Source organism: Monodon monoceros, unplaced genomic scaffold, assembly GCF_005190385.1.
Source record: "Monodon monoceros isolate NGI ecotype Baffin Bay Population unplaced genomic scaffold, NGI_Narwhal_1 Super_Scaffold_3, whole genome shotgun sequence".
NCBI classification, from domain to species: domain Eukaryota; kingdom Metazoa; phylum Chordata; class Mammalia; order Artiodactyla; family Monodontidae; genus Monodon; species Monodon monoceros.
Window position 1 is genome coordinate 45614485 of NW_021703780.1, and position 14535 is coordinate 45629019.

At 36.3% G+C, this 14535-nt stretch overlaps 1 protein-coding gene across 3 annotated transcripts in view; it reads left to right on the top strand.

The window, feature by feature from the left end:
* Positions 1-14535, top strand: part of KHDRBS2 (KH RNA binding domain containing, signal transduction associated 2) — a 730387-nt gene that overhangs the window by 583 nt on the left and 715269 nt on the right. The gene's annotated exons all lie outside the window — the stretch shown is intronic.

Genomic DNA, 14535 nt, shown 5'->3' on the forward strand with positions numbered 1-14535 from the left:
TTTCTTTCTTTCTTTCTTTCTTTCTTTCTTTCTTTCTTTCTTTCTTTCTTTCTTTCTTTCTTTCTCTTTCTTCTGCTTGGGAAGCGATTTTGATGTTCTTTAGTCTAATTACAGTCTTTCCTATGGAAAGTCAGAATTAACCTAGATTAAATTCTGCGTGTTCTTCAATGTTTGTGAACGTGGAAGGGGCTAAAGTGCTTATCAGTTTATTTGAAGTGTGATGATTGCGTGCTCTGGGAGATGCTGATCTTTGGGAACGCTCCACAATTGATCAACTGTTTTACCAAGTGTGCATTTTCTTTTGTGTACCTGTAATGTTAAAAGAGATTTCATTCCCAGAGCAACAGAAATGTCTTTTGCGTTCTTTTGAAAGGTCGTTTAAACACACACACACACACACACACACACACACGCACACGCACACGAACATGAACTTTTGTATGACAGAAGTATTAACCAAATTACTTCATTTATCTTGAAATAATGCCGTCTAACTGCTAAAGGTACTCAAGATATCTGTAGCAGTCTACACCTGTCTTTTTAAAAACAACTCCAGATTTTTTTTTTCTTGATGAATGCCTCATTAATAATAAACTGCTTCATCATCAAATTGACTACAGTGCAGTTTTGTAGCTTAGGTTCTTATGAACTTACCTATGGTAAAACTAAAAGTTAAAACTTTCTCTTCCTCAGCCCTTAAGCATTAAAGGAAATGTTTTCTTTTTCGAGATTTAGTTGTACATAGAAGGAAAAATTCTAATCCACCATGTATAAGTCAAATAGTCATTAGGTTTATTTAAATGTTTTATTGATGGATTATTATTTACAACAATAAAGTGTCAGGTGTTTTTTCTATTTTGTATACTAAGTAATTAAGAAAAGTTTTATAATCGAAATATTGAATGTGTGAAACAACTAAACTGTTTTTCAAGGAACAAGTTTGGTTTTATGGAGGATTTAGGACAGAAAATGCAATCATGCTTACTACTTTCTTGGTTACTGTATGAAAAAAATAAATAGAACCTAAAGTTGAAAATAAAAGTCAATTAAAAAATTAAACTCTCCCTCTATTAAAAAATAAAGATAACTACATAAAAATGATAGGAATATTGTAAATTAATGGGTAAATGTTTAAGATTGTTCAAAATGATTAAAAATGCAGTTAAAAGTCTTCTTAAATCATTTACTTCAATATATTTTCCAGAAGTGTCTTCATTTAACTGATAATGCTTTAAAATGGAACAAAGTTACAAATTGATCATTTTCTCAGACCTGCTAATTGGACTTCTTTTGGGGACAGCAGACTTGATTAATTCATCAGTCATTAATGAGAGTTAGTGTACTGAAAACTGCCAAACTACAGCAATGCATGTGAGGAGCCCTAAATAGAGAGTGCAAGTATTTCTGCAGCTGGTAAAACAGTCAGAGAAGGCTGTGCACCTGGTTCCTTAACATTTTATTTTTCTCAGGAACTTCGTTTCTTGATACTTAGGAACATGTTCCTGTGTACTTTGTAATTTAATTTTTTCCCAGTAGGGGGAAGCATGTTCTGCTTTTGTAAAGAATTAGGAGGAAAAAGCTCCTAAATAGAGAGAAAAACATCTAAGTAAGAAACAGAGAGAGGTGTCCAAATTTCAGAGGAAACATAATGAGGAAAAGAGGATGGAGGAGGTGATGATACTAATCTTGAGTATATAAAGAGATATGCCAAAAGAGACACAAGACTTAATTCTCTAATTGTACCTGAGGCTATTTATGTGTGCTTATTGAAGAGTGTCATTTTGAATCTCTAATAAACCTTAACATACATTTTACATTATAGATCTTTCATTGTCTTTTCAAAGGCCATCTGCCTAGATTCTTAAGTCTTGTTTCGGATATCTATAGGAGAGTGTTGTTGAGATAATTTTATTTCTCACCCCTGGAAATGTACTGATTGAAGGCAGCGGCTATAAATAAACCTGACACAGATGTTCATTTGGAAAGAAGGTGCTCAGTGAAGTACATTTCAGCCAGCACTGTGCAGACCGTCTCAAGACTGAGTGAGTAATAAAAATGATCCAGATGATTCAGTTCTTCGGAATGATTTTCTGGAAGCTAATACATACAAGGGTAGTGATGTAAACCAATGAGCTTTCACAGTGATTTATTTTGATTTTTTGATTGGTGGTAGATGCAAATCAGTGCTCAATTGTGACTACTTCACTTAGAATAGAAGGCCATAGGGTTAAAAGTGCTAGTTTGTTGGTTATTTTGTTATTTTTGTTGTAGTTTGTTATTTCACTTGTTCCTGCTGTGTACTTTCAGTAGGAATGATTCTGAGAAAGTTAAAGGAAGAGCCCAAACATTTTATGTATTGTGTTGTTACTTAGAAAAATCTTGAATAATATGGTTTGAATAGTATAATATGTTTGAGCAGTTAAAAGAATTTTCTTCTGTGATGATAATATTGTTTAATTACCTATTTGTATGGAAGGTGCTTTGGAGTATGATAAAACAGCAAATTCAGCATGATTCTTGAAGTTCCACTCAGCCTCTGAATTTGCTTGCCAGATGAAACTAGACGAGGTTATTTATATCTGTGATACTGGTGGGAAGTGCACTAAACTGTGAATCCAGATACCTGGATTTTAATTCCACTTTTGCCTAAACTGAATCTTGGTAAATTTCCCTTCCCTGAACCAGTCTCTCAAATTGAGGAGTTGGACTAGATTTCTTTGTAATTCTAATGAAGTCTGGGACTACTGCTGGTGCAAAGGAGTGGTGTTTGTGTATTCAGAATACCAAAATCAGTGGCTGAATATTTTGGAAACTTTTTTCATTCCTTCTTAGTTTAATGATTAATAATACATTTATTGCATTATAATGCAATTTGAAGCATAAACATTGTTTTGGGCACTGGGGACAGATTTACATTTACTGAACCATTCTCAAGGCTTGGGAGCTAAAAATGTATATGCATGGAAATATTCTTGTTTGCAGTAAAGCATGCCTGTCTGCTGACAGACATAGATCTGTTCAAATTTATAGATTCAATTATGGCAATTCCATACCTTTAGGAGGATTAATAAATTCTTGTCCAATTGAGAGTGTTTTGGGTTCTCTGGCTGGCAAGATTTCCTAACCTGAATTATTCACAAATATTGGTAGATTCATCATTGTTTTGGTTGACTCATCATATGATGAAGTCAAATATTGCCAAATATCCCAACAGTTCAAGTGATTTTTAAAAAACTCTGGGTGCTTTTTTCAAATTTTGGTGAAAAGCTTGCCCTTCCATCTAGGATTGGCCTGTTTGCAGGTGTGGATGAATGAGAGGAACATGGATTAATAATTTATCACAAATGCTGACTTGTAGTGATTTAACTACATTTAGATTTTCAGTAAGGATCATTTTTAAACTCAGAATGTGTTCCTTGAAATATTTTCCATAAAACATGGTGAGTTCTTAAGTTAAAGAAAGGTATTGGTATAATTTCTAAAACCAACTTCTGATAAAAAATAGTATTCATGTGACTTTTCCTTTGATTGATGTAATCTCTTTTCTCTCCCAATAAATTTGGGATAATCTTATTTATGTTTCTTAAATAAAAATAAAAATTGGCAAAAAAAACTAAGTTAAAGGTATCTTTGATCTGCAGTTAAAACACATTTATCATATAGTGGAGAAATTCTGCTTTAGCAAAAAAAACACTTGGGATGGAGTGTTGACACCCCTGCCAACTGTGAAATAAAGGATATTTCATTTATTTCCTTTCTGATTCTCAGTTTCTTCACCTGTAAAACAGCAAAACGAATATCCACCAGCCAGAGTTCTTTTAATGTTAAAAAATGCTGTTTGTGACTATGTAAGCTGTATTTTAAAATAGGAATATTTGTACAACTAAAACAAAAACATAAGCAGAAATTCTACAAATATAAGATGATGTGTTTAAGGTTTTCCTTAATGTTTTAATGGCATTGTGGACTTGACCTCAACTTGAAGCTTGATTTTGTAATAAAATTAGCACTGACTTAACTCTCTGAATCACTGCTGAGTGAAATTTGAACTCTTACACCAAATTATGAAATAGATTATCTTATAAAAGATGATTCCAACGAGAGATTTTAAAATATCGTGTTCCCTCCATCAGTGGTCGCTTGCCCGTGTCTGACTTGAGCCTGGTTAGCCCAGGACCTGGGTCTCTCGAGGCTCATTCTGCACCTGCTTGGCCTCCTCATCAGGCCACATGTTCATCTTTCTGGGCAGCTGGCTGCATTCTCCTTTTCATCAAGGGAAGTAGATTTCTGTCTTCCGAAGTTCTTCACCCTCCTACCACTTAAAAAATCCCATACTCCTTTCATTCCCAGAAGGTGAAATTAATTTTTTTGTTCAAGGCTGACTTGTTCACAGCATCCTTAATCCCAGCACCCATCATCCCCTCCAGGTCTGGCCTATTATATCCTTTCTTCAGTAGTTCCAACGTCTTCATCCCCAGCTTTCCTTGGAGCAGCCTATAAACATGATTCAATCGGAATCACTTAAAAAAAATAGAATACTTGTTTCACTTGCTGAAAGTAATAAAAATAACCTCTCTTGACAATTTTTCTCCTTTGTTTCCTTCAAGTTTCTGATGCCATGAGTCCATACAGCTGCTTACTTTCTCAGTTTACCTTCCACAGGTCCTTCATCTCGCTGCAGTCCTCTTCATTGTCTTGAAACCAGAGGCTCCAGTGAGAATCATCTAATTGCCCAATCCAGTAAAATGTGTCTGACCTCTCATCAGGGCACTTGGCTGCACTTTCCACTATTGTTCTTCTCCCAGTTTCTTGGCTTCTCCCTTGGTTTACAAGCACTACACACTGTTGGTTTTTCTCTTCTGTCTCTCTTACCAGTGCTCACCATCCTCCCTCTCTCTCCTCCCCACCCCAACACACACACCCTGTCAAGAGTGGTTCATTGAAGATCAGAGTGTGACCATGTCACACCTTTAAATGCTATTGTCATAGGCAGGCCATCTCTGACAGCAGGCCAGCAGAGGGAGGGGATGCTGCCTGCCTGGATGCTTCTGGGGCAGGGAGAGTCCAGGCTCCCCCAGGCGCCTAGGGGACGGAGGGAGGGGCCCCCTTTTGCTGTTCCCATGTGACACCGAGAGGGGTGGGGAGGAATTCCAGCAGGAGTGAAAGATTCTCTGACACCCCCTGGCTTGGAGGGGGAAGGATGCATTGGTCCTGCTCCTGGGGGTGGACATCCGGGTCTCCACGTAGCCTCTGTCCCCACTGCCAGTGGTACGGAAGTGCTGTTGCCTATTCAGTCCCCCTGCCTCCCCCCAGAGAGAAAGAGTGCCCCTTCACAGTGGAGGGAGGCTGGACACCCAGGCTCCCTATTTAATTTTTCTTGATGGGGGTGAGCCTGAGACACCGGTTTTTGGGTTTTGTTTTGTTTTCTGTGTTGTTTGGCTGGGGAAGGATGTTTGTTGTCTAAAAGTTTTCTGTCTTGCAAGGTTGCCCTCTTTCTAGTCCTGTGGCCGGAGAGAGCAGGCTTTGCTTGAGTCTTTTTTTTGGTCTCCTTCTGTTAATGTTCCTGGGTTTCCAACCTTTCCAGCTGCCACTTTGGCATATATGAAACACAAGAAAAACTAGCAAAACCACTGCCTGAGTCACATGGTACCCAGCAAGCCTGCCTTCTTCCTGCCCCCTTCTGCAAAGTCTTCTGTGTTTATTTTATATATAATATCCAGTCTCCATTCATTTGTGTTTTAATTTATTTCTTTATAAGATTTTCTTTTGAATGCAGGTTCAGTCTTGTACATTAATATTTCATTAACTAATTATGTAAGAATGAGCATGACCAGGATAAATCCATCTGGATAATGGACACAATATCTGATCAAAATTTTTGGTTTCTATTAAGTATACAATCTAGATTGGAGCTCTGTGTTCCCATGGCAGCTGCAGAAGGAGGGAAGTTTTAGAGATGGTTTTTAGAAACCCTTGGAGATGACTCTCTAGTATCACCAGCCTTTCCTATGTCCTTATTTTTTGAACATTTGATTTGACCCCTTTTCTTGTCTGAATACAGATTATAAGAAATGTAGCTTAATCGGAATTATATCCTGACACCAGTTGGTTTCTTTAAAGCTATAAACAGTGTAAGACTTAATATATTAATAGATTGTAATATGATCCTTTTCTTACAGAAATGGTGAATTTCAGTAAAATAAGTATGATATAGAAATATATATTTTTTAAAAATAATAGAGTACTGGTTAATAGCTGATCTCCCAAAGGAATGTTAGCAGATACCCATGTTATATGACTTCTTCATTTTCTCCAGAGGAGAGTTCTGAAATAACCGCATGTTTTATTTGTCAAAAAGTTGAGAGGTCACAGCCAAGTATCTTGTTGCACAATTATTTTCAACTGTTTTGGGAAGCAAATCATTTGTAGCGTATCCTCCATTGCTTACCTTACCCTCAGGAGCACTACTTCCAAAAAATTTTTGCGGTAGAGAGAGATAATAAACATTCAAGAACACCTAAATGACAAAGTTTTCGGTCCTTTACTATAGATGAACTTGTAGTTTAGCTACAGTTTGGGGGATGAGTTCTGTGGGGCAAGGACTCAGCGATCCTTGACTATGTGATTGCATGTGCCCTTGAATGTGAGTTGGTAACACCGGTCCTCAGTATGTGTTATTGGTATATGAAGAGGTATCAGATGTTTAATTTATTAGTTTTTAACAGTATACATAAGATATAAATAACAGTGCATGGTAAGAGCTGCTGGGGTTTACAGACTGCTGGTGTAACAGAGATTCCAAGGAGGTCACCGTGATTGTAGTTCTTCATTCTTGTGGTCACTCTGTCAGCATTGGTGAGGAGATACTCCTTGTCACCCAGTGTACTGGATGCTGACACGCCTACCACAATGCATCCACTCGCCAATCCTATGAGATAGTTACTAGCATTACCCTATTTTACAAATGAGAAAAATTAAGAATTAGAGAAGTTAATTTATCTCAGATCACACAGCAAATAAATTATAAAGCTGAAACCCAGGCTTTCTTACCCAGAGACAGGTGTACTGGTTACAGCATCCTGTCTCCCATGGGAGACACTGCTTCAGGCAGGCTTTGCAGGAAGTTCAGATATTAACATGCAAGTACTTTGAGGAGATCAGCGTGGTGGTCATCATTCACTTCTTAAATATGTTCCTGAATGCAAGTATTGGATGAATTCTTCCACAGTGTCTTTAAATAAGTATAGTATATAAAGGGCAAATACATTTATAAATGGGGAAATTTACCTTAGTACAGAATTGGGTTAAGGATTATCGAGGGAGCCTACATTTTCAGTGTCTTACATTGACTGTTATTTCTGAGGGAGTTTAGTTGTGAGATGGTAAAGAGCAGGAGAACACTTTTTTTTCTTTTCTTGGATCCAAAAGAGGGATTGGAGAACTTTGTGTGATTTGCTGAGACTTTTTCTTTCCATGTTTTTTTTTAAGAGAACTGCTTATATTTGCCAAATTCTTCTAGGAAGGAAGAACAACCATAGATCCTCTCTTGTATCTTGAGGGAGTGTCAGTTTTGTTTAAAATTTGGGAGCTGAGCAGAGTTCACAGAGGTCAGAAACTGAGAACCCATTTCACCAGCATGGCCTGATACAAATGTTATCTATAGGTAATGAGGCTTTAGGATTTAATTACTTTGAAACAGATTGGTCTGTATTATTACACTTTTATCAGGAATGGCACAATTGATGTCCATTTCCTTCAAACCATTGAAGATTAGATTTTACCTTCTAGTAGAAAAGCAGAATGAACATGTTTTCTCTTGAGTATAGCTATTTTTAGCAGGTTCATTGTATGTCAGAAAATGATACACCCTGATGCAACTCAGGAGACAGAGCCTCAGTGACAGAAACTCAGTAGAGGCTGAAGGAGAAGAAATCTGTACATTTTGGGAAGAAAGGGATGACTAGAGTAATAGCTACTTTTCTTGAACATATACTGTGGGTCATGTCCTTACATTATATCCAAAAAGGCAGGTAATATTTTCCTTATATTATGGGAAAGATAAAGATTCAGATTAGAGGATAGCCTAATCCATTTGGATTTTTTAAGTAATAAATCAGAGGTTAAGTAAATGTCTAACTATAATGTGAAAGTCTCAAAAAGCAACCATTAAACATTGAAACACTAAACAGTATTGCAGAATATGACTGGTTTAAGGAAATACCAAGATCTTGCTTTGAAAAACTTTTAGGAGAGTTAAATATCTGTTACTAGAGAATTTGTTTCCTTTAAAATAATTTCCTGTAGGAAATTTAAGGAATTTGATTTTTAGAAATTTGATTTACATGTAGCAATATACTCATTGTATAAAAGAAGACTATAAAATGAAAACAGTAACATGAATACATAACAGAATACAGTTATTACTGTATATTTAGGCATGTAAATGTGAGTGTTAAATTAAGTATCATCCATATCTCCATATAGTCTGTTTTTCTTCTTAGAAGCCAAAAACTAGAAGCTGCCTTTTAATCCATCTAAGATCTGGTACAAGAGGGGGCCTTTAAGGAATTCTGTGAAGATGAAAGTCATTTGATGTGCTGAGGCAGATGGCAATTTGTTATATGCAATTGTTTTCGAATGGACTTCATGAGTATAGATGACTCTGTAGTAAGCTAGTATTCTGAAATTAGTGAAAGATTGGAAATTATATCATATCCATATAAGGAAAATCTGGTAGAAGAAAGCGTTATGATAATTAAAAGCCATTTAATGGAATTAGATGAGATGATAAGTATTTGGAATGAAGTACAATAAGCCAAATGGTTTCTCTTTGAGTAAAATGAGCAGACTGTGTGTGTGTGTGTGTGTGTGTGTGTGTGTGTGTTAAGCATATACAAAACAGGTGATAAATGAGAAACAGTACAGACTTGGTCCAATTGGTTGCTATTATCTGTACTCTGTATTACTATCTGAGACCTACTTTTAGGTGGAGGAGAGGACAGAGTTACAGGCAATTAAATACGCAATCTCCATAGGATCTGAGAAATGCAATGACAAGGCAAATAGATGACGCTTTAGGAGCCCACAGAGATCATGGGCAGCCTCAGTGAGAAGGGCCATGTTAGTTGAGATCTAACACAGAAGTAGGATATGGTGGAGATTCAGTGAAGAAGGGGTTATAATATGGGAGAATGATACATGGATACAGCGAACATCTCCAAAGGCTGAAAAGAAAGAGAACATTTTTTTGAATAGGTAGAAGTTAAGTGTGACATTATGATTTACAAAAAGATATATATATATATATATATATTTGATCATCTTACCTGTTTCTGGCCAGAGCTCCTAAAACTCTTGGAATTTCCTAAGTGAAGAGAGATGTAAAGGTGTCTTTTGTAATGTAAATAAGGTGACTTTTTGAAAAGCCCCTAGGTAACTTAAAGATGGGGGCTGGTTGTCAGGGAACCCAACTGGTAATCAAAGGGTAGGAACTTTCAGTCCTACCTCTCCTTCCCACCCCCCAGACCTTTGGGGAGAGGGGCTAGAGCTTGAATCAGTTGAGTCACCAGTGATTTAATCAATCATGCCTATGTAATGAAACCTTGATAATAACATAGAAGGACTGGATTCAGATTTCTTCCAGATTGGTAGCACATGGAGATCTGGGGAGAATGCTGAGCTCCGAAAAGGCTTGGAAGCTCTGCGCTCTTTTCCAGACCTGCTCTGTGCATCTCTTCCACCTGGCTGTTCCTGAGTGTATCGCTCTGTAATAAACAGATGTTCTAGTAAGTAAGATGCTTCTCTGAGTTCTGTGAGCTTCTCTAGCAAATTAATTGTCCCCAAGGAGAGGGCGGGACCCTGGAAACCTCTGGTTTACAACCAGTAGGTTAGAAGTACAGGTAACAGCCTGGACTTGCAACTGTCATCTGAAGGCACAAGAAAGAGGTCATTGGAAATGGGTCCAGGAACCAAACAGATTAAATATGCTTGGAAAATACAGTAAAAGAGAAAGCATGTAGAAAAGTGGGTCTAAAGAGAGTGGCTTATCACACATGTCTTGTAAACTACGTTAAGAAGTTTGGACTTGTCGACTGTAAAAACTGCACAGTCTAAAAGAACATTTATATAAAGTTGAAGAAAGAAGTGATTTATGATGATAGAAATCAGAATAGTGGTTGCCAAAGGAATGCAGAGTCATGGTAAAGCTGTATAAGGAGAGTCTCTGGGCTGATGGAAATGTTCTCTATTCTTGTCAAGAGCCCTGCATATACAGCTTATACAGTTATCACAACTCATCAAATTGTAAACCTAAAAACTGCATTTCACTATTCATAAGATTTGCCTCAATTTTTTTTTAAAAAACAAAGTGGAGTAAAGAAAAGAATCTTCATTGATTTCTGCTGTTGGATAAATACTGCAGGTAAACTTGCAGAGGATTCACGAGATGATTGATGATTGATCCGTGGTATAGTTGACAAGAGCCTGTGTCATAGATGAGGAAGCAAAGGCTCAAACAGATTTAGAAATTGGCCCAGAGTCACAAAGCAGCCAAATGGCAGATCTAGGATTCAAACACTAGTGTTTTGACATCACCTACTGTGTTCTTTCTATTATAACAGTAGCTCTCAAATAATTTTTATCACATTCCAGGGTAAGAAATACCACATACACACACACACACACAAATGTTTCATAAAGTAATGCTTAACCTTAAAATAAGTAAAGTTTTGCATATGCAAATGTCTTCTTTCAGATCCAACATAGTTAGTATTTCCTCCAGTGCCAAAACAAATCTTGGAAAGATAATACATACATCTTTTCACACTATAATGTCACTTAGTGTGGAGAAATGCTCATAATACAAGCTTAAAGGATCTAAATGTCCAGCACATTCTGGTGCCAATCTCATGCTCACTGTGGATCACTGATCAGAATGGAGGCAGTAACTTTCTACATTGACTGTAGAATCACAAATTCATGGGGAAAATGTATCAAGAAGGTGTCAGTGGTCAACAAAGTCACATGTGACCACAAGTCCTAAGAACCCTCAAAGAAAAAAGTAGGTGCATGTGATAGATGCGGGATTAGGAAGGACTCAGAAGCTCAAAGAGTATGCACTCTTCCTTCTTCTTAAGTTCAACATAGTCTTGAAAGTTATCCATGTTCCTACATTTATCAATAGTTTATTTTTCCTTGCTGAGTAATGTTCCATTGTATCGATATCTCACAATTTGATTATCCAGTCTCTTGTGAATGGGCATGTGGGCTGTTTTCAGGGATAGCTTATTATGCTTATTATGAATAGGTTGCTATGAATGTTCATGTGCAAGATTTTTGTGGACATGCATTCTCTTTACATAAAACAGAATTGCTGGGTCTTAGAATGTGTGTGTGTGTATGTGTATATATGTGTATATATGGTAAACCTTATTTATATTATATGGGATTGCAAAATAATTTCCTAAAGTGGTTGCACTGTTTTATCTCTCACCAACATTGTATGAAAACTCTGGTTGTTCTACTTGCTTGCCAGTACCTGAAGTTCTCAGTCTTAACAACAGCTATTCTAGTATTTCAAGTGGTAACTTATTGTAGTTTTTGTTTGTTTGTTTGTTTGAATCTTTTTAAAATTTTATTTTTTATTGAGGTATAGTTGATTTACAATGTTGTGTTAGTTTCTGATGTACAACAAAGTGATTCAGTTATTTTTATATATATTTTTGATTTTTTTTCTATTATAGGTTATTACAAGATACTGAGTATAGTTACCTGTGCTATACAATAGGTCCTTGTTGGTTATCTATTTCATACATAGTAGTGTGTACATGTTAATCCCAAACTCCTATTTTATCCCCCCCTTTCCCCTTTTAATATTCAATTCCTTGATGATTAATGATGTTGAACATGTTTTCAAACACTTTTTGGCCATTTGTATCTGTTATCTTACTTGAAACAATTGGTTAGAATGTTGACGAACTTTTAACTGGATTGTTGGTCTTTTTATTGTTGGTGGAGTAATTTGTATATTCTGGATTTGCATCCTTTGTGAAATATACATACTGCAAATATTTTCTCCCAATATGTGGCTTGGCTTTTAATTTTCTTAAGTGTCTTTTGAAGAGCAGAAGTTACTTTTTTTCTGAAGTCTAATTCATTGTTTTTTTTTCTTATACTTTAGTGTTGTGTCCTCCCTAGGAAATCTTTGCCTACCTCAAAGTCACAAAGGGTCTTCTCAATATTTTTTTCTAGAGGCTTTATGGTTTTAGCTTTGAAGTATAGGTTTATGACACATCTAGAGGTAACTTTTGTATATGGTGTCAAGATAGGGTCAAAGTTCTTATTTTTTTTTAAGATTTAAATATTCAGTATCATTTACTGAAAATATATATTTTTTGCTCATTATCATGTTTAAAGTGTTAAAAGACATAGTATAGTGTTTAAGCACATAAAATATAGAGAAATAAAGATCATAGTGTCTAAGTATATGTGAACTGTCTGCAATATTGACCCTCAGTATGTTTGTTCCAATACAAAGGGAACAATGGCTGCCTTAGAATGATTAAGCATGACATGTTTTTGGACTGTGCTTTAAAATTATATATAGCTATATGAATTTTTTGCCATTTCCTCAGAATTTAGAACATAATCTTTTAAGAACATTATGAATACACTTTTGTACTGTAACTGACGAGGAGACTAGCCATCCCAGAGGCCTTGAAGTTTACTGACTGTGACAAGGATAGCATTCTTTCAATAAAGAAGTAAGGTACTTGCTGCTACTCAGCAGTAGTGATATCTAGTAAAATTTGAACTATTGCCCTGTCCTCACTAGCAAAGTAAGTTCTAGAATCACAAAATAGTGTGTAAAGTAGATGCATTAAACATTTTATTTAAAAAAAAGACCATATAATTTTAGATAGTAGGTTATATGCTTTTTCTATTTTTGCAGGTAAAAAATATATTGTACAGAAACAATACACTGTACAGAATTGACAAATCTACCCTGGGTAAAATAGGTACACCTGCAGATGAACAACTGGGACCAACATCTCCATCCACAGTGATAGCCCATTGATACCTCTTGATCATCAGTGGCATATTAAGAGATAGCATCGCAATTACCCTGAAATGTGACATAGTTTTGAAAACTGTCCGAGGGCATAAGTGACTGCTGACTTTAGATTAATCCCTAAAGCACAGGTACCATACCACTATGACTTCGTAAACACGCAGGTGCCCATTGTGTCAACACTAATAGCCAAAAAGATTTAACAATGATCCAGACTGACACAGTACATCAGTGCTGGATTCTGACAAGGTAATTCTTGGGGGAGTGTGTTTATACAGGCAGGAAGGCTACTCCCTGAAGGAAAATGGTTGTGTTCTGGGTTTTAGAAATAGGGATGTAGTGGGCAATTTCTGTTTGGATCTGGACAAGAAGTAAAATGAATTTACATGCCATAAAGTGAGATAGCCTTGTGAATTACTGAAGTCTGTTCCTGTGGGGGTATTTAAAACCTCCTATAGAAAATTGAGAAAAGGAAAAATAACTATTTTGTTTTTCTCAAAAGATATATGTTGATACTTCCTTGGAAATGGAAGTTTGGATTAGATGATTTATGAATATCAATTTTATCTCATTTTAAAAATTTCATAGTATCGGACAATAATTCTTTATTTACCATAAAGGAAAACTGCTTTTGAAATTTGTCTGAACATGAAATGTTAGAGTGTATGATTTATGTTAAATAATAGTTTATAGATATATTTAAATCCCTGAAAGAAAATGTCTTTTTTATATATGTATCAGACTTTCACAGTATTAGTTTTAAGATCCACATTAGGTGAATAAGGAGAGAAAAAAAGTCTCTGAAGTGTCTGATGTTTACTGTTAGTAGCTCATTTTGACCACTTCCAGTTAGAAATGAAAAAATAAGTACAACTTTCTTAGATGCAATTCACTTTCTAGTTCCTGATGACTGATATCATATAACTGATGTTTCACAGGATTCTCTAAGTTTGTTTTGACCCATATTCTCTTAAACCCTGACCCGCTTCTTTAGGGCACTGAATTACTCACCCTTGTTCACTTGGCTGCTGCCAAAGGGATCAGAGCAGCCTCCCGACTTTTTCTGGTGAGAAATTGGCATTAAAGGAAAGAGGTCACCCAGTTTGGGTTGGTTCCTGATACAGGGGGAAAGTAGACTCTGGGGTTCTAAGTCTGTTCTTCAGAACAAAACAGGTACACAGACTGAGGCCATTCCAAGGAGGTCTTTCCAGGGCCCCAGCTAACCTTACTTCCTTGAGAAGCCCCAGGATTTTTCCAAGATATACACTTTTCTGATAATTATTTAAGGTGGCTCTGATTATTTTATGTTATTTGCAACCAAAATAACTTTGACTAAGAGAAAACAGAACTGATCTTAGGATAATAGCAATCTTTCTTTTTTCTTCCCTCCCTCCCTCCGTCCCTCCGTCCCTTCCTTCCTTCCTTCCTTCCTTCCTTCCTTCCTTCCTTCCTTCCTTCCTTCCTTC